Here is a 21,894-nt window from a genome sequence, read left to right on the forward strand (position 1 = left end):
TTCTTTTATAATCACACCATGATTGCTTAACATTTAACAAACCCAACTGACACGACAGTTTCTGCACTGAGATCCATCAAAATATCTAATGCACTGAATGTGATCTGTACTGAATCACTCTCTGGAGAGGATACACTTTACAGAGAAACACTGTAGTATCCCCATTTACTTTTATGTATGATAGGATTACACTAGCAAAAATAGTGCATTTGTTTGACTTACAAGAATTGGAAGGTCAATAGTTCCAATAAAATAATCTTCAAAGACCTTTTACCCTCCAATTACTATGGCAATAGACCTAGTATCACAAATCTGGTAGGTGAGCAGTTATTAAACATCATATATGATCTACTCTGTACCTATACTAGAGTGTGGAATAAGCCTCAGTATCTAGTCATGTTATGCATAGGAGTGCACCACTGAGATTCCCTACTACTCTCTATAACATATTTATGACTTATTATAAAATTATAAAATGGAAACATGCATTGGAAAGGGAATTAAATTTCATAATGTTCTTCTCCCTTCAGTATTTTTGTCTTGGAAAAATTGAGTGTTTTCTTTTATCAAATTGCCTCTTAAACCATCGGGGAAAATAGAAAATTAGAGTAACAAGTATATGAACCTAGGTGCCCAGAATCCATTTTGGCTTAATGTAGTCAGAAACACAGCTTCAATTAATTATTTATTCTCAGTGGTTTGAGCATCCTTATCTATTCACCTCCCTACCATTCAATTACACTTGAGAATTTGGTTAGAAAATGGGCTTTACTTTTGGAAAAGAATTCTAATTATTTATTTTCTTTGTTGACAATAAAGTCTAGTTTCTCAGCAAACTTAGTGAAGAGTCTCCAGTGAATTCTTCTAGTCTAGATAAGGATTGCTTTGTGCTATCTATAAAGGGGTGCAATTGTTGAGTTTTGGTTATGTGATTGAAGCATTAATATTTTGCTTTAGAGGGAATTCATTTTGATTATAGGTGAATGCTATTTTCTATTCATTTGTGCACATTTTAGGTTAATTTCTCTCCTTTTATACACACCAAATTTTATTACAACAATACTCACAGTAGCTAAGGGACAGAGCACATTTGTGTGCTTTGAGGTTAGTTTCTATATCAACATACAGGGTACAGCAAACATTTGGAGTCATCTGGATTAACTATTTATTTGGTGAAGATAGGGGATAAAATCTCTGTTAACTCTGAAAGTTGAACTATGTTTTCCATACTTTCTTTGCTGTTTTGTGCAATAAAGACTCAAAATTTTGGAATCTCTAACTACATTTTTATATGCACAAGAAACATTGAAACTGTGTTGCTTGTGGTCTGTAAATATTCTAGTTGTTTACATGGTTTGTTGTTAGAGTTAGATCCATTTTTTTGGTTAATAGATATTGGAAGACAGTCATGTGTTCTACTGAACATAAGCATCAACTCCCAAATGCTCTGTGCCTGACAAACTACTGTTGTGAGTAGACAAATGAGGATTGTAGAAAAGGTGTTGTGAAGGCAGTAACTAGTGTTTTTCCCATTAGAAATATTCCTCTCCTGTCTGAGCTATGTGATAGGAAGAGAAAAGGTTTTGAGGGAGCCACAAAATAGTGAATGAAGTATAAATTGAGATGAGACTAGTAGGAAGAATGAGAAGAGCTTCAGAGAGGAAAGCATTGAGGAGTACAAGGAATAGCTTCAAATGAGAGTTTCCAGGGAAAGTTTGACAGTGTTTGATGTCATATGTAGTGTTCCTGGAAGGGTAATATGTAGTAAGGACAATTTAATGAAGAAGCAAGAGGTACAGATTCTGACACTTAACTTGTTAATATTGTAAAGGAGAGTCCTTGGGTGTGTGTCACTCCAAAGAAGTTCCTTAGGGGTGGCTGGTGCCACCCACTAGTGATCACAGCACCTGTGACTAGACTCACTGTCAAGTTAAGGATGTACTGATCTGTGTTGATTTTGTCTGATCTTGCCTAATCTCTGAAGCTAAACAGTGTTGGGCCTGATTAGATCTTGTGTGCGAGAAAAGCTCGAAACCTTAATACTATGCTGAATTGTAGTCAGACATTAATATAATCTTGATTTAGTATAATCTTGAAATTCATTGGGGAATTGAAATAGAATTGGGGATGTAGATATGAAGATAAAGACATTATATTGAAGTATACGTGGCTGAAATTAGAAGTGAGTAATTATATCTACTAAAGATTTACATTGTATATCTTATAGTGAAAGATAATACGTTAGTTGTCCTATATGAATACATTGCATATACAGAACTGGAGAAAACCACCTGAGAACCCGAAATTAACTCAAACTTTGAGCTTCTGGGACATGAGAGGTATGAAGTATGAATGTTGTTACACACACACACACACACACACACACACACACACACACACACAAACAAAAAAACAAAAACAAAAAAACAAAAACAAAAAAAACAAAAACAAAAAAACAAAAACAAAACAAAACAAAAAGCCCTGGGCCTTTTCAGAAGACAGATGTGGATGATAAGCAGGTTGTGGTAACCAAGGAAGGACAGAAACAATCAGACCCAAGGATGAAGATGATATGATGAGGTGCTGTGGCTGAAAATGTGTCCATTCCTGTTTACTTTTGGGCTGTGTAAATAATGTGAGATGGTTATTCTAAGGAAGCTCAATGTTCCTGTGGGTAAGCCTCAAAATGATGAAGATTAATGCCTCGTTGGTAATGACATTTATACAAATTCTCTTTTTGAATATGAACATCAATGCCTAATAAAAGAAATTTGTTAAGTTTTCCTTCTTTTGAATTAGGAATGGACACATTTCATTATAGGACTTTGAGCCTGGTGGTCACATCGCTTCCATAATCAAGAAGCAAAGAATTGGAGAGAGCTCACCGCCCAGACAGGTGGGCACTCCTGAGACTGAAGAGTGGGAGAGATCACCAATACGGCCTACCCCTGCCCACATTCCTGGCCCAAGAGGAAACTGTATAGGGCCTCTGGGAAGAGGAAGATAGGTGCACTCAAGTGGCAGGTCCCTTGTGGTCCAGACACCGCCCAGATCTGAAGGGACCCAGTCAATAGCGCCCTGTACCCAAATCCTGTGGGAGGGAGAGATAAACCTTCAGAGGGTCAGACACGCCTGGGAATCCAGAAGAGACTACACTCTGCCCACATTTCTGACACCAGAGGAACACCTAATTGCATCTGGGAACCCTGTGCACAGGGGCCCGGGAAAAGGCAGGGCAGGCCCTTCTGGTTGCTGCCCTCACAGGGAGCTCAAAGGCAGTCCCCCAGGAGCAACTTCACCCCTGGTACCACTGGTGAGACCAACTTTTCTGCTCCAAGTGACCTGCCTGGTGGTTTCAGGACATATGCCCACAGGAACAGCTGAAGACCAGTAGACAGAAAAGACTACAGACCTGAAAGCAGAACACTCTGTTCCCATAACTGGCTGAAAGAAAATAGGAAAACAGGTCTACAGCACTGCTGACACACAGGCTTATAGGACAGTCTAGCCACTGTCAGAAATAGCAGAACAACGTAACACCAGAGACAACCTGATGGTGAGAGGCAAGTACAGGAACCCAAGCAACAGAAACCAAGACTGCATGGCATCAATGGAGCCCAATTCTCCCACAAAAGCAAACACTGAATATCAAAACACACCAGAAAAGCAAGATCTTGATTTTAAATCACATTTGTTCATGATGATGGAGGACTTCAGGAAAGACATAAAGAACTCACATAGAGAAAAACAGGAAAGGATAAATAAACAAGTAGAAGCTTATAGAGAGGAATCACAAAAATCCCTGAAAGAATTAAAGGAAAACACAATCAAGCATGTGAAGGAATTAAAAGTGGAAATAGAAGCAATAAATAAAATGCAAAGGGAGACAACCCTGGATATAGAAAACTAAAGGAAGAGACAAGGAGCCATAGAAACAAGCATCACCAACAGAATACAAGAGATAGAAGAGAGAATCTCAGGAGCAGAAGATTCCATAGAAATCATTGACACAATGGTCAAAGATAATATAAAACACCCAGAGAGAAGGGGAGACGGAGGAGTTAGTGGGATGATGGCCTGGAAACAGGGAAAGGGAATAACAATTGAAATGTAAATAAGAAATACCCAAGTTAATAAAGATGGGAAAAAAAAAGAAAAGGAAGCCAAAATTTCCAGAGAGAAGAAAAAAGGGTGCAAGGGAGCAGTTAAAGAGAGACAAATAAATAGAGAAATGATATATTTTAATGTGAATGAACAAATAAATAAATGGATGAATAAATAAATAAATAAATTAATCAATAAAAATTGGAGAAAGACTAGGGAAGCACACAAATACTAATTCTGTTTCTGTTACCATCTAGTCTTCAGAACTGTAATAGAACTATATCAGGGATTTTGATCAAATTTTCTGCCACTCTTTCTACTCCTCCAACTCCTAACAAATCTCCACAATCTCTTTTCCTTTCCAGTGCCAGCTATTCTTTTTTTTTTTATTAATTTGAGTGTTTCTTATATACATTTCGAGTGTTATTCCCTTTCCCAGTTTCCAGGCAAACATCCCCTTCCTTATAGGTGTCCCCCTCCCCATCCTCTCCCGATTGCCGCCCTCTCCCCAACAATCTAGTTCACTGGGGTTCAGTCTTAGGAGGACCCAGGACTTCCCCTTCCACTGGTGCTCTTACTAGGATATTCATTGCTACCTATGGGGTCAGAGTCCAGGGTCAGTCCATGTATAGTCTTTAGGTAGTGGCTTAGTCCCTGGAAGCTCTGGTTGCTTGGCATTGTTGTACATATGGGGTCTCGAGCCCCTTCAAGCTCTTCCAGTTCTTTCTCTGATTCCTTCAACGGGGGTCCTATTCTCAGTTCAGTGGTTTGCTGCTGGCATTCGCCTCTGTATTTGCTGTATTCTGGCTGAGTCTCTCAGGAACGATCTACATCCGGCTCCTGTCGGTCTGCACTTCTTTGGTTCATCCATCTTGTCTAATTGGATGGCTATATGTATGTATGGGCCACATGTGGGGCAGGCTCTGAATGAGTGTTCCTTCTGTGTCTGTTTTAATCTTTGCCTCTCTATTCCCTGCCAAGGGTATTCTTGTTCCCCTTTTAAAGAAGGAGTGAAGCATTCACATTTTGATCATCCGTCTTGAGTTTCATTTGTTCTAGGCATCTAGGGTAATTCAAGCATTTGGGCTAATAGCCACTTATCAATGAGTGAATACCATATGTGTTCTTCTGTGATTGGGTTACCTCACTCAGGATGATATTTTCCAGTTCCATCCATTTGCCTATGAATTTCACAAAGTCATTGTTTTTGATAGCTGAGTAATATTCCATTGTGTACATATACAATGTTGTTTAAATTATTTTTTATACGTTGTTGAACATCTAGGTTTTTTCCATTTCTCAATTATTTGTGAATATAGCAGCAATGAACACTGATAAAGAAATATCTCTGTGGTAGGATACAATACTTTTTAATATACAACTAATCGTTATATAGCTGACCCATGAAGTAGATAAATTTCTAGCTTTTAAAAGAACATCCACCCTGATGGACAAAGTGGCTGTATTACTATTTTCTCAATAGCAGACTGTCTTAGGGATGAAGACCATTGAATGTGTCATGTGATACATTCATGTGTGTGAAGCAGAATTATGACCTGTTTTCCTGAAGTAGTCTCAGATGATATTTAGCTGAAACAAGACAACTGAGAGGACACATGATGTTTGGAAGAGGACTCAGCAGACAATGACAACATACTTGCAATGCTTGCTATGCAAGTATTCATTCATCTTGCTTCTTAGCTGATCTTCTCTTCATTGAGGGAGACATGACAAGAATTCAAAAGAGAAGAACATCAAAGTGCTGAGAAGCACTTAAAGAAATTTTCAAAGCGAGAGAGAGAGACCCAACCGCCTGGTCAGGTGGGCACTCCTGAGGCTGCAGAGCTGAAGAGACCACCAACACTGCTCACCCCTGCCCACATCCCTGGCCCAAGAGGAAACTGTATAAGGCCTCTGGGCTGCCGTGGGGGAGGGCCCAGGAGCAGCAGGACCCCTGCCTGAGACACCGCCTGAACCTGAAGGAAACAGACCAGATAAACAGTTCTCTGCACCCAAATCCCATGGGAGGGAGAGCTAAACCTTCAGAGAGGCAGACAAGCCTGGGAAACCAGAAGAGACTGCTCTCTGCAACACATCTCGGACGCCAGAGGAAAAAGCCAAAGACCATCTGTAACCCTGGTGCACTGAAGCTCCCAGAAGGGGCGGCACAGGTCTTCCTGGTTGCTGCCACTGCAGAGAGCCCGTGGGCAGCACCCCACGAGCGAACTTGAGCCTCGGGATCACAGGTAAGACTAAATTTTCTGCTGCAAGAAAGCTGCCTGGTGAACTCAAGACACAGGCCCACAGGAACAGCTGAAGACCTGTAGAGAGGAAAAACTACATGCCCGAAAGCAGAACACTCTGTCCCCATAACTGACTGAAAGAGAGGAAAACAGGTCTACAGCACTCCTGACACACAGGCTTATAGGACAGTCTAGCCACTGTCAGAAATAGCAGAACAAAGTAACACTAGAGATAATCTGATGGCGAGAGGCAAGCGCAGGAACCCAAGCAACAGAAACCAAGACTACATGGCACCATCGGAGCCCAATTCTCCCATCAAAACAAACATGGAATATCCAAACACAGCAGAAAAGCAAGATCTAGTTTAAAAATCATTTTTGATCATGATGCTGGAGGACTTCAAGAAAGACGTGAAGAACTCCCTTAGAGAACAAGTAGAAGCCTACAGAGAGGAATCGCAAAAATGCCTGAAAGAATTCCAGGAAAACATAAATAAACAAGTAGAAGCCCATAGAGAGGAGACACAAAAATCCCTGAAAGAATTCCAGAAAAACATAAATAAACAAGTAGAAGCCCATAGAGAGGAGACACAAAAATCCCTGAAAGAATTCCAGGAAAACACAATCAAACAGTTGAAGGAATTAAAAATGGAAATAGAAGCAATCAAGAAAGAACACATGGAAACAACCCTGGATATAGAAAACCAAAAGAAGAGACAAGGAGCTGTAGATACAAGCTTCACCAACAGAATACAAGAGATGGAAGAGAGAATTCAGGAGCAGAAGATTCCATAGAAATCATTGACTCAACTGTCAAAGATAATGTAAAGCGGAAAAAGCTACTGGTCCAAAACATACAGGAAATCCAGGACTCAATGAGAAGATCAAACCTAAGGATAATAGGTATAGAAGAGAGTGAAGACTCCCAGCTCAAAGGACCAGTAAATATCTTCAACAAAATCATAGAAGAAAACTTCCCTAACCTAAAAAAAGAGATACCCATAGACATACAAGAAGCCTACAGAACTCCAAATAGATTGGACCAGAAAAGAAACACCTCCCGTCACATAATTGTCAAAACACCAAACGCACAAAATAAAGAAAGAATATTAAAAGCAGTAAGGGAAAAAGGTCAAGTAACATATAAAGGCAGACCTATCAGAATCAGACCAGACTTTTCGCCAGAAACTATGAAGGCCAGAAGATCCTGGACCGATGTCATACAGACCCTAAGAGAACACAAATGCCAGCCCAGGTTACTGTATCCAGCAAAACTCTCAATTAACATTGATGGAGAAACCAAGATATTCCATGACAAAACCAAATTTACACAATATCTTTCTACAAATCCAGCACTACAAAGGATAATAAATGGTAAAGCCCAAAATAAGGAGGCAAGCTATACCCTAGAAGAAGCAAGAAACAAAACAAAGAGAATGAAAGCACACAAACATAACCTCACATCCAAATATGAATATAACGGAAAGCAATAATCACTATTCCTTAATATCTCTCAATATCAATGGCCTCAACTCCCCAATAAAAAGACATAGATTAACAAACTGGATACGCAACGAGGACCCTGCATTCTGCTGCCTACAGGAAACACACCTCAGAGACAAAGACAGACACTACATCAGAGTGAAAGGCTGGAAAACAACTTTCCAAGCAAATGGTCAGAAGAAGCAAGCTGGAGTAGCCATTCTAATATCAAATAAAATCAATTTCCAACTAAAAGTCATCAAAAAAGATAAGGAAGGACACTTCATATTCATCAAAGGAAAAATCCACCAAGATGAACTCTCAATCCTAAATATCTATGCCCCAAATACAAGGGCACCTACATATGTAAAAGAAACCTTCCTAAAGCTCAAAACACACATTGCACCTCACACAATAGTAGTGGGAGATTTCAACACCCCACTCTCATCAATGGAAAGATCATGGAAACAGAAATTAAACAGTGATGTCGACAGACTAAGAGAAGTCATGAGCCAAATGGACTTAACGGATATTTATAGAACATTCTATCCTAAAGCAAAAGGATATACCTTCTTCTCAGCTCCTCATGGTACTTTCTCCAAAACTGACCATATAATTGGTCAAAAAACGGGCCTCAACAGGTACAGAAAGATAGAAATAATCCCATGCGTGCTATTGGACCACCACGACCTAAAACTGGTCTTCAATAACAATAAGGGAAGAATGCCCACATATACGTGGAAATTGAACAATGCTCTACTCAATGATAACCTGGTCAAGGAAGAAATAAAGAAAGAAATTAAAAACTTTTTAGAATTTAATGAAAATGAAGGTGCAACATACCCAAACTTGTGGGACACAATGAAAGCTGTGCTAAGAGCAAAACTCATAGCGCTGAGTGCCTGCAGAAAGAAACAGGAAAGAGCATATGTCAGCAGCTTGACAGCACACCTAAAAGCTCTAGAACAAAAAGAAGCAAATACACCCAGGTGGAATAGAAGGCCGGAAATAATCAAACTCAGACCTGAAATCAACCAAGTAGAAACAAAAAGGACCATAGAAAGAATCAACAGAACCAAAAGTTGGTTCTTTGAGAAAATCAACAAGATAGATAAACCCTTAGGCAGACTAACGAGAGGACACAGAGAGTGCATCCAAATTAACAAAATCAGAAATGAAAGGGAGACATAACTACAGATTCAAAGGAAATTCAAAAAATCATCAGATCTTACTATAAAAACCTATATTCAACAAAACTTGAAAATCTTCAGGAAATGGACAATTTCCTAGACAGATACCAGGTATCGAAGTTAAATCAGGAACAGATAAACCAGTTAAACAACCCCATAACTCCTAAGGAAATAGAAGCAGTCATTAAAGGTCTCCCAACCAAAAAGAGCCCAGGTCCATACGGGTTTAGTGCAGAATTCTATCAAACCTTCATAGAAGACCTCATACCAATATTATCCAAGCTATTCCACAAAATTGAAACAGATGGAGCACTACCGAATTCCTTCTACGAAGCCACAATTACTCTTATACCTAAACCACACAAAGACACAACAAAGAAAGAGAACTTCAGACCAATTTCCCTTATGAATATCGACGCAAAAATACTCAATAAAATTCTGGGAAACCGAATTCAAGAGCACATCAAAACAATCATCCACCATGATCAAGTAGGCTTCATCCCAGGCATGCAGGGATGGTTTAATATACGGAAAACCATCAACGTGATCCATTATATAAACAAACTGAAAGAACAGAACCACATGATCATTTCATTAGATGCTGAGAAAGCATTTGACAAAATTCAACACCCTTCATGATAAAAGTCCTGGAAAGAATAGGAATTCAAGGCCCATACCTAAACACAGTAAAAGCCATATACAGCAAACCAGTTGCTAACATTAAACTAAATGGAGAGAAACTTGAAGCAATCCCACTAAAATCAGGGACTAGACAAGGCTGCCCACTCTCTCCCTACTTATTCAATATTGTTCTTCAAGTTCTAGCCAGAGCAATCAGACAACAAAAGGAGATCAAGGGGATACAGATCGGAAAAGAAGAGGTCAAAATATCACTATTTGCAGATGACATGATAGTATATTTAAGTGATCCCAAAAGTTCCACCAGAGAACTACTAAAGCTGATAAACAACTTCAGCAAAGTGGCTGGGTATAAAATTAACTCAAATAAATCAGTTGCCTTCCTCTATACAAAAGAGAAACAAGCCGAGAAAGAAATTAGGGAAACGACACCCTTCATAATAGACCCAAATAATATAAAGTACCTCGGTGTGACTTTAACCAAGCAAGTGAAAGATCTGTACAATAAGAACTTCAAGACACTGAGGAAAGAAATTGAAGAAGACCTCAGAAGATGGAAAGATCTCCCATGCTCATGAATTGGCAGGATTAATATAGTAAAAATGGCCATTTTACCAAAAGCAATGCACAGATTCAATGCAATCCCCATCAAAATACCAATCCAATTCTTCAAGGAGTTAGACAGAACAATTTGCATATTCATCTGGAATAACAAAAAACCCAGGATAGCTAAAGCCATCCTCAACAATAAAAGGACTTCAGGGGGAATCACTATCCCTGAACTCAAGCAGTATTACAGAGCAATAGTGATAAAAACTGCATGGTATTGTTACAGAGACCGACAGATAGACCAATGGAATAGAATTGAAGACCCAGAAATGAACCCACACACCTATGGTCACTTGATTTTTGACAAAGGAGCCAAAACCATCCAATGGAAAAAAGATAGCATTTTCAGCAAATGGTGCTGGTTCAACTGGAGGGCAACATATAGAAGAATGCAGATCGATCCATCCTTATCACCCTGTACAAAGCTTAAATCCAAGTGGATCAAGGACCTCCACATCAAACCAGACACACTCAAACTAATAGAAGAAAAACTAGGGAAGCATCTGGAACACATGGGCACTGGAAAAAATTTCCTGAACAAAACACCAATGGCTTATGCTCTAAGATCAAGAATTGACAAATGGGATCTCATAAAACTGCAAAGCTTCTGTAAGGCAAAGGACACTGTGGTTAGTACAAAACGGCAACCAACAGATTGGGAAAAGATCTTTACCAATCCTACAACAGATAGAGGCCTTATATCCAAAATATACAAAGAACTCCAGAAGTTAGACCGCAGGGAAACAAATAACCCTATTAAAAATGGGGTTCATAGCTAAACAAAGAATTCACAGCTGAGGAATGCCGAGTGGCTGAGAAACACCTAAAGAAATGTTCAACATCTTTAGTCATAAGGGAAATGCAAATCAAAACAACCCTGAGATTTCACCTCACACCAGTGAGAATGGCTAAGATCAAAAACTCAGGTGACAGCAGATGCTGGCGAGGATGTGGAGAAAGAGGAACACTCCTCCATTGTTGGTGGGATTGAAGACAGGTAAAACCATTCTGGAAATCAGTCTGGAGGTTCCTCAGAAAATTGGACATTGAACTGCCTGAGGATCCAGCTATACCTCTCTTGGGCATATACCCAAAAGATTCCTCATCATACAAAAGACACACGTGCTCCACCATGTTCATCGCAGCCTTATTTATAATAGCCAGAAACTTGAAAGAACCCAGATGCCCTTCAACAGAGGAATGGATACAGAAAATGTGGTACATCTACACAATGGAATATTACTCAGCTATCAAAAACAACGAGTTTATGAAATTCGTAGGCAAATGGTTGGAACTGGAAAATATCATCCTGAGTGAGCTAACCCAATCACAGAAAGACATACATGGTATGCACTCATTGATAAGTGGCTATTACCCCAAATGCTTGAATTACCCTAGATCCCTAGAACAAACGAAACTCAAGACGGATGATCAAAATGTGAATGCTTCACTCCTTCTTTAAATGAGGAAAAAGAATACCCTTGGCAGGAAAGGGAGAGGCAAAGATTAAAACAGAGACTGAAGGAACACCCATTCAGAGCCTGCCCCACATGTGGCCCATACATATACAGCCACCCAATTAGACAAGATGGATGAAGCAAAGAAGTGCAGACCGACAGGAGCTGGATGTAGATCGCTCCTGAGAGACACAGCCAGAATACAGCAAATACAGAGGCGAATACCAGCAGCAAACCACTGAACTGAGAATAGGACCCCCGTTGAAGGAATCAGAGAAAGAACTGTAACAGCTTGAAGGGGCTCGAGACCCCATATGTACAACAATGCCAAGCAACCAGAGCTTCCAGGGACTAAGCCACTACCTAAAGACCCTGGAGTGACCCTGGACTCTGACCTCATAGGTAGCAATGAATATCCTAGTAAGAGCACCAGTGGAAGGGGAAGCCCTGGGTCCTGCTAAGACTGAACCCCCAGTGAACTAGACTGGTGGGGGGAGGGCGGCAATGTGGGGAGGGTTGGGAGGGGAACACCCATAAGGAAGGGGAGGCGGGAGGGGGATGTTTGCCGGGAAACCGGGAAAGGGAATAACACTCGAAATGTATATAAGAAATACTCAAGTTAATAAAAAAAAAAGAAATCTTCAAAGCTTTTGGAAGGTGCAAATCAAAATTACCCAATGAGAATGATTAAGAAAACCTCAGGTGACAGCACATGTTGGTGAGGATGTGGAAAAAGAGGACTCCCTCATTGCTGGTGGGATTGCAAATTGGAACAATCACTTTGGAAATGAACAGGAACGTTTTTCAGAACATTGAAAACAGATCTACCTAAAGACCCAGTTATTCCACTCTTGGGAATATACCTAAACGATGTCCCACCATGGCAGAGGAACACAAACACGTATTCCACTCTGTTCATAGAGGCCTTGTTTGTAATAGCAAGAAGCTGGAAACAACCCAGATGTCTCACAACAGAAGAACGGATATAGAAAATGTTTTTTGCTTACACAATGGAATACTACTCAGCTACCAAGAAGAAGGACATCATGAGTTTTGTAGGCAAATGGATGGAACTAGGAAATGTAATCCTGAGTGAAGTAACTTAGACTCACTAATAAATTCTCACTAATAAGTGGATATTAGCCAAAAAAAGTACAAAATACCCTGGATACAATCCACAGAAATAAAAAAAAAATTTAACAAGTCAAAGGGCCCAAATTAGGATGCCTCAATGCCACTTCAGAAGGAGAATAAAGCAATCACAGGAGGGGGAGAGAGGGAGGGACAAGGACAAAGGGGACGGGGGGAGGGGAACATGATCAACATTGTCAACATGATCAGGTATTGAGTCGGGGGAACAGAACTGAAGCCCTAAGGGCCAACATGAAGAATAGAAACAGGCAACCTTGGGAAGGAGGAGGAGAGGAGACTGTAGAATGTACCAGAGACCTGGGAAGTGAGAGACTCTCAGGACTCAAAGGAAGGGACCCTAGATGAAATGCCCTATAATGAGGAGGTGGAAGTTGTAGAGCCAACCTTCAACACAAAGACAGGGCTTCAAGGGTAGAGACAGGTTGCCATCCCACAGTCAAATATTCTGACCCATAATTCTTCCTGTCTGAATGTAATATAAGAACAAAGATGGAGAAGAGCCTGAAGAAAAGGTGGTCCAGTGACAGGCCCAAATTTTAATACAGCTCAAGGGGAGGCCCCAAGGCCTGACACTATTGCTGATGCTATGGTATGCTTACATAAAGGAGCTATCATGACTGTCCTCTGAAAGACCCAATAGCAGCTGAAAGTATCAGATCCAGATGCTTACACTCAACCAGTGGACAGAAGCTGCTGACCCCTGTAGTTGAATTAGGGAAAAGCTAGGAGAAACTGAGGAAAAGGGTGACTCTATAAGAAGACCAGAAGTCTCAACTAACCTGGACCCCTGAGATATCTCAGACACTGAGCCACCACCAACCAGGCAGCATATACCAGCTGATATGAGGCACCAAAACAAATTTAACAGAGCAGACAACTGTTGGGTCTGGGCTCTTTCAGAGAAGATGCACCTAATCCTCAAGAAACTGGAGGAAGAGAGTAGGAAGGTCTGATGGGGTGGGGATGGGGTGTGGGGAGACAGGGTTTGGTGAAGGAGGTATGGTATCTGAATAGTCAGAAGGTGGACAGCGAGGGGGATAAAGTCTGGACAGTAAAAGAATATTAAATAAAAAATAAAAATAAATAAATAAAATACCTGTGTCTAATGCAAAACAGAAAGACAGAGAGGGAGGAAGGAAGGGAGTAGGAGAGAAAGAAAGAGGGGGGGCATGAGAGAGAACTCCTGGTATTCCTGCTGGTTCTGGTTTCTCATGCTGACTCATGCTGATTCAGCATAAGCCTGGTGGCTTCTGCTTGTTCATGCTGTCATTGCTAATTCCTTTTTGGTCAACTAGATTCTTGGTATCCAGGCAGTACGAACTGGACTGCTGGAATCAAACAATGGCCATTAGACTCACCCTGATGATAAACTTCTAAACAGGTCCAGTTCTTCTTGAGTATGGTAATAGTTTTTGGAAAATCTAAGCCTATAGACCACCTCAAGTGGGAAGGTCCATTCTGAGGACTGTATCTCACACTAAATAAAATGCTCAAATCCAGTAGCTCAGCGATGTTCATCATTCTTTGCTTCTTTTTTTATCATCTTTATTAAATTGGATATTTCTAATTTATATTTCGATTGTTATTCAATTTCCTGGTTTCCAGGCCAACATCCCCCACCCCCTCTCCCTTTCATTCTCTATGGGTGTTCCCCTCCCCACCCTCCCCCCATTACTGCCCTCCCCACAACAATCACGTTCACTGGGGGTTCAATCTTGCCAGGACCAAGGGCTTCCCCTTCCACTGGTGCTCTTACTAAGCTATTCTTTGCTACCTATGAGGTTGGAGCCCAGGGTCAGTCCATGTAGAGTATTTGGGTAGTGGCCTAGACCCTGGAAGCTCTGGTTGGTTGGCATTGTTGTTCATATGGGGTCTCAAGCACCTTCAAGTTCTTTCAGTCCTTTCTAAGATTCCTTCAACTGGGGTACCATTCTCAGTTCACTGGTTTAATGATGGAATTCGCCTATGTATTTGCTGTATTCTGGCTGTGTCTCTCTGGACAGATCAATATCCGGTTCCTGTCAGCCTGAAGTTCTTTGCTTCATCCATCTTATCTAGTTTGGTGGCTGTACATGTATGGGCCACATGTGGGGCAGGCTCTGAATGTGTGTTCCTTCAGGATCTGTTCTAAACTTTGCCTCCCTATTCCCTCCCAAGGGTATTCTTGTTCCCCTTATAAAGAAGGAGTGAAGCATTAGCATTTTGGTCATCCTTCTTGAGTTTCTTGTGTTGTGTGCATGTAGGATAATTCAAGCATTTGGGCTAATAACCACTTGTCAATAACTGCATACCTTGTGTGTTTTTCTGTGATTGGGTTACCTCACTCAGAATGATATTTTCCAGTTCCATCGATTTGCCTATGAATTTCATAAAGTCATTGTTTTTGATAGCTGAGTAATATTCCATTGTGTAGACATAACACATTTTCTGCATGCATTCCTCTGTTGAAGAGCATCTGGGTTCTTTCCGGCTTCTGGCTATTATAATTAAGGCTGCTATAAACATAGTGGAGCATGTGTCTTTGTTATATGTTAGGGCATCTTTTGGGTATATGCCCAAGAGAGGTATAGCTGGGTCCTCAGGTAGTTCAATGTCCAATTTTCTGAGGAACCTCTAGACTGATTTCCAGAATGGTTGTAACAGTCTGCAATCCCACCAACAATGGAGGAGTGTTCCTCTTTCTCCACATCCTTGCCAGCATCTGCTGTCACCTGAGTTTTTGATGTTAGCCATTCTCACTGGTGTGAGGTGAAATCTCAGGGTTGTTTTGATTTGCATTTCCCTTATGACTAAAGATGTTGAACATTTCTTTAGGTTTTTCTCAGCCATTCCACATTCCTCAGCTGTGAATTATTTGTTTAGCCCCATTTTTAATAGGGTTATTTGTCTCCCTGCAGCCTAACTTCTTGAGTTCTTTGTATATTTTGGATATAAGCCCTCTATCTGTTGTAGGATTGGTTAAGATCTTTTCCCAATCTGTTGGTTGCCATTTTGTCATAACAACAGTGTCCTTTGCCTTACAGAAGTTTTGCAGTTTTATAATATCCCACTTGTCGATCCTTGGTCTTAGAGCATAAGCCATTGACATTTTGTTCAGGAATTTTTCTCCAGTGCCCATTTGTTCGAAATTTTTTCCAACTTTTTCTTCTATTAGTTTGAGTGTATCTGGTTTGATGTGGAGGTTCTTAATCTACTTTGACTTAAGCTTTGTACAGGGTGATAAGAATGGATCAATCTGCATTCTTCTACATGCTGACCTCCAGTTGAACCAGCACCATTTGCTGAAAATGCTATCTTTTTTCCATTGGATGGTTTTGGTTCCTTTATCAAAAATCAAGTGACCATAGGTGGGTGGCTTCATTTCTCAGTCTTCATTTCTATTCCACTGGTCTATCTGTCTGTTTCTTTACCAATAACATGTAGTTTTTATCACTATTGATTTGTAATACTGCTTTAGTTGAGGGATGATATTTCCCCCCGTAATTCTTTTATTGTTGAGGATAGTTTTAGCTATCCTGGGTTTTTTGTTATTCCAGATGAATTTGCATATTGTTCTGTCTAACTCTCTGAAGAATTTGATTGGTATTTTGATGGAGATTGCATTGAATCTGTAGATCACTTTTGGTAAAAATGTCCATTTTTACTATGTTAATCCTGCCAATCTATCTATGAGCATGGGAGATCTTTCCATCTTCTGAGATCTTCTTCAATTTCTTTCTTCAGAGGTTTGAAGTTCTTATCATACAGATCTTTCACTTGCTTGGTTAAAGTCACACATTGGTTTTTATGTTATTTGAGACTATTATGAAGAGTGTTTCCGTAATTTCTTTCTCGGCTTGTTTTTGTTTTGTGTAAAGGAAGGCTACTGATTTATTTGAGTTAATTTTAATGACAGCCACTTTGGTAAAGGTGTTTATAAGGTTTAGTAGTACTCTGGTGGAACATTTGGGATCATTTAAATATACTATCATATTATCTGCAAATAGTGATATTTTGACTATTTCCTTTCCAACCTGTATCCTTTTGATCTCCATTTGTTGTCTGATTGCTCTTGGCTAGAACTTGTAGAACTATATTGAATAGGTAGAGAGAGAGTGGGCAGCCTTGTCTAGTCCCTCATTTTAGTAGAATTGCTTCAAGTTTCTCTCCATTTATTTTAATATCAGCTACCGGTTTGCTGTATATGGAATTTTTTTTTCGGAGCTGAGGACCGAACCCAGGGCCTTGCGCTTGCTACGCAAGCGCTCTACCACTGAGATAAATCCCCAACCCCTGTATATGGTTTTTACTATGTTTAGTTATGGGCCTTGGATTCCCAGGACTTTTATCATGAAGGGCTGTTGAATTTTGTCACATGCTTTCTCAGCATCTAATGAAATGTTCATGTGGTTTTTATCTTTCAGTTTGTTTATATAGTGGAGTATGTTGATGGTTTTCCGTATATTAAACCAGGCCAGCATGCCTGGGATGAAGCCTACTTGATCATGATGGATGATTGTTTTGATGTACTCTTGGATCACAAGAATTTGATTGAGTATTTTTGCATCGATATTTATAAGGGAAATCGCTCTGAAGTTCTCTTACTTTGTTGGGTCTTTGTGTGGTTTAGGTATAAAAGTAATTGTGGCTTCATAGAAGGAATTCGGTAGTGATCCATCTGTTTCAATTTTGTGGAATAGTTTGGATATTATTAGTGTGAGGTCTTCTATGAAGGTCTGATAGAATTCTGCACTAAACCCATCTGGACCTGGGCTCTTTTTTGTTGGGATACCTTTAATGACAGCTTCTATTTCTTTTGGAGTTATAGGGTTGTTTAAATCGTTTATCTGTTCCTGATTTAACTTTCATACCAGGTATATGTGTAGGAAATTGTCCGTTTCCTCCAGATTTTCATGTTTTGTTGAATGTGGGCTTTTGTAGTAGGATCTGATGATTTTTGAATTTCCTCTGATTCTCTAGTTATGTCTCCCTTTTCATTTCTGATTTTGTTAATTTGGACACACTCTCTGTGTCCTCTCTTCAGTCTGGCTAAGGGTTTATCTATCTTGTTGATTTTCACAGAGAACCAGCTTTTGGTTTTGTTGATTCTTTGTATATTCCTTTTTGTTTCTAATTGATTGATTTCAGGTCTGAGTTTCATTATTTCCAGTCTTCTATTCCACCTGGGTGTATTTGCTTCTTTTTGTTCTAGAGCTTTTAGGTGTGCTGTCAAGCTGCTGACATATGTTCTCTCCTGCTTTTTTCTGCAGGCACTCAGAGCTATGAGATTTCCTCTTAGCACAGCTTTCACTGTGTCCATTAAGTTTGGGTATGTTGTAACTTCATTTTCATTAAATTCTGATAAAACTTTAATTTCTTTCTTTATTTCTTCCTTGACCAGGTTATCATTGAGTAGAGCATTGTTCAACTTCCATGTAAATGTGGACATTTTTCCCTTATTGTTATTGAAGATCAGCTTTAGCCTGTGGTGGTCTGATAGGACGCATGGGATTATTTCTATCTCTCTGTATCTGTTGAGGCCTGTTTTATGACCAATTATATGGTCAATTTTGGAGAAAGTACTATTAGGTGTTGAGAAGAATGTATATCCTTTTGCTTTAGTATAGAATGTTCTGTGAATATCTGTTAAATCCATTTGGTTCATGACTTCTCTTAGTCTGTCTACATCTCTGTTTAATTTCTGTTTCCATGATCTGTCCTTGAGGAGAGTGGGGTGTTGAAGTCTCCTACTATTATTGTGTGAGGTGCAAAGTGTGCTTTGAGCTTTAGTAAGGTTGCTTTTATGTATGTAGGTGCCCTTGTATTTGGATCATAGATATTTTGGATTGAGAGTTCATCTTGGAGGATTTTTCCTTTGATGAATATGAAGTGTCCTTCCTTATCTTTTTTGATGACTTTTAGTGAAAATCGATTTTATTCGATATTAGAATTGCTACTCCAGCTTGCTTCTTCTGACCATTTGCTTGGAAAGTTGTTTTCCAGCCTTTCACTCTGAGGCAGTGTCTGTCTTTGTCTCTGAGGTGTGTTTCCTGTAGTCAGCAGAATGCAGGGTCCTCATTGCATATCCAGTTTCTTAATCTATGTTTTTTATTGAGGAATTAAGCCCATTGATGTCGAGAGATATTAAGGAATAGTGATTGTTGCTTCCTGTTATATTCGTATTTCGATGTGAGATTATGTTTGTGTGCTTTTCTTCTCTTTGTTTTGTTGCCAAGACGATTGGTTTCTTGCTTTTTGTAGGGTGTACCTTGCCTCCTTATGTTGCACTTTACCGTTTATTATCCTTTGTAGGGCTGGATTTGTAGAAAGATATTGTGTATATTTGATTTTGTCATGTAATATCTTGGTTTCTCCATCTATGTTACTTGAGAGTTTTGCTGGATACAGTAACCTGGGCTGGCATTTGTGTTCTCTTAGGGTCTGTATGACATCTGTCCAGGATCTTCTGGCTTTCATAGACTCTGGTGAGATTCCTGGTGTGATTCTGATAGGTCTGCATTTATATGTTACTTGACCTTTTTCCCTTACTGCTTTTAATGTTCTTTCTTTGTTTTGTGCATTTGGTGTTTTGACTATTATGTGACAGGAGGAGTTTCTTTTCTGGTCCAATCTATTTTGAGTTCTGTAGGCTTCTTTTATATTTATGGGTCTCTTTCTTTAGGTTAGGAAAGTTTTCTTTTATGATTTTGTTGAAGATATTTACTGGTCCTTTGATCTGTGAGTCTTCACTCTCTTCTATACCTATTATCCTTAGGTTTGATCTTCTCATTGAGTCCTGGATTTTCTGCATGTTTTGGACCAGTAGCTTTTTCCATTTTCCATTATCTTTGACAGTTGTTGCGGTGAATTCTATGGAATCTTCTGCTCCTCAGATTCTCTCTTCTGTCTCTTGTATTCTGTTGGTGATGCTACTGGAATTCACTTTGTAGACCAGGTTGGCTTTGAACTCACAGAGCTCTATTTGTGTCTCTGTCCCAGGTGTTGGGATTACTAATGTTCACCATCACCCGTCAAGACCTGTACCTTTAATCTCAGTTCCCAGGAGACAGAGTGTATGTGAGTCTCCATGAGTTCAAAGCCAGTCTGGTGTATATAACAAGTTCCAATCCAACCAAAACTCTTTTGTAAAACCTTGTCTCACCAAAATTACAAAGTAAAATGTAGAATAAATATTCTAACTTCAGTGAAGCATTTGGCTTCATTTTCTTAGGATGAAGAAATGAACATCTTGACAGGACCTTCTATTGACATGTCCTTCAAGTCAGTGAAGAAAAAGCTAATTCTCATGTACCACCCAACTGTCTTGTTTATAGTAACCATTGTTCTTTTGCCTCTATAGTTTCCTATGTTCACTGAATGTTCCATTGGTCAGATCTGTCTACTTAAAAGGGTTAAGACTGCAATGAGACTTTCCACCCCAATGTTTCTCACTTCCTCCAAACTAGTAAGTTCAAGTGACATTTTGTACCCTAGGTGGGATTTTCCAATTGTGGTGTATATCATTATTCCAAGCAGAAATAAGGCCCTAGCATATTTTTCACCACTAAATGTGTCCTACACAGTGTAAAAAATTACCACAGTATTTTGAGTCCCATCACTCTATTTCCTATTACAGCCATTGCTACTCAGTGGTGCTTCAGGTCCATTTAGGGTAATAATTTTAGATGTCCATCAGTGGGGTACCTATGTTTGGAGGTGTAATGAATTTCCATTCTCTCTTGGGCTTACTGGTTTAAGCTATTAGATATTGCATAGTCAAGACAAAGATAAGGAAGTAGCTTGGTTATCATGACTTATTTGTTAGATTGAACGTCCTAATGATCCTTTATTTGTGGGTGGAGGTGGAAGACTTGAATGAAATCTTTGCTTGGAAAGGCAGAAAAACTTGGAAGTTGGCCAAAATAGCATTTAACAAATGTATATTTTTCATCCTAGAGCCTTATTTTCATATTTCTGCCTATCAAGGATATTTCTGACTCCCAGCCCCACATTTCTCCCTCTTGGAGATCAGACTAAAAACTGTTGGCAGTTTTAATGTGATGACTATCTTATATATTTATTAAAGACAGAAAACAGAATCATTTGCCACAGCAATCAAGTTTCCCCGGGAAGATTGATTAAGAGGCTGCAGCAGAGCTTAATGTTCAAGGCTGAGATCTAAGACAAAGTACACTTTTTGGTCCTGGCATGTCTCCCTTGAGCATTTTCAATAACAGATATAACATCTGCAAAAATACAAATAATGACAATAGTATTCCTGCTGATAATCTAATGAAATAATTGTCTACCTTATCATGAAGAGGCCCATATCAAAAGTGAACATGCAGGAGACTCAATCAAAATATGTTTGACATGCATTTTCACATGTCTCAACAAGGTTAATGATATTCTTCCCACACTTACCTACAGTGATATATATTTTATCAAGGTGACCATTGCTCTGGGGCAGTTTTACTTGCTTGAAAAACTTTCAAATATTCCTAATTACCTTGTAAATGATCCCTTTATTTGAATTCAAACAGGTATAGTGAGACAGGAAAGGATAGAATGTGATAGGAACCCCTACTGATGATTGGAAAAGAGCATCATTACAAGAACAAATTATAGAATTCAATATTGTCTGGGGTGAAGTTAACAATGTCTCTCTGGTGTAAGTTGTCAACTATTGGTGCCAATAATGATATTATCATCCTCTATCAAGACAGTTAGTAAGTATTTCAGGAAAAAAATACTCTGAAAGAATATTTGACTCTGAGATACAAAGAAATTAGAATTGAGGGAGGTGTCTATGCAGAATGTTGTTTGCTGTACTATTCAAGCTAGAAATTAAACAAAACCAAAAACACTAGTATTGAGGTTCATCCATGATATTCTTGGCTTAGGGGCCTCATTTGAAGAACAATCAAAAGGCAGTTCTGTCTCAGGAGCTCCTTAGCTTTGGCTAAGTAAGTACTGACTATAAAATTCTGGAAGAGTGAGACTTCAAATTGATATCACCAGGGTACATAATCTTGACTT

General features: G+C 39.5%; 1 protein-coding gene across 3 annotated transcripts in view; it reads left to right on the forward strand.

Moving 5' to 3' along the window:
• Window positions 1–21,894, forward strand: part of Prl7d1 (prolactin family 7, subfamily D, member 1) — a 70,582-nt gene that overhangs the window by 23,243 nt on the left and 25,445 nt on the right. The window contains exon 1 of one of the 3 annotated variants that reach the window (XM_039096117.2): window positions 20,201–20,320. The exons of the other annotated variants lie outside the window; for them this stretch is intronic. The gene's annotated coding sequence lies outside the window, so the exon portion shown is untranslated. Of the gene's footprint in view, window positions 1–20,200; window positions 20,321–21,894 lie in introns of those variants that run through there. 3 annotated transcript variants of the gene reach the window in all.

The sequence above is a fragment of the Rattus norvegicus genome, chromosome 17 (assembly GCF_036323735.1).
Source record: "Rattus norvegicus strain BN/NHsdMcwi chromosome 17, GRCr8, whole genome shotgun sequence".
NCBI lineage: Eukaryota > Metazoa > Chordata > Mammalia > Rodentia > Muridae > Rattus > Rattus norvegicus.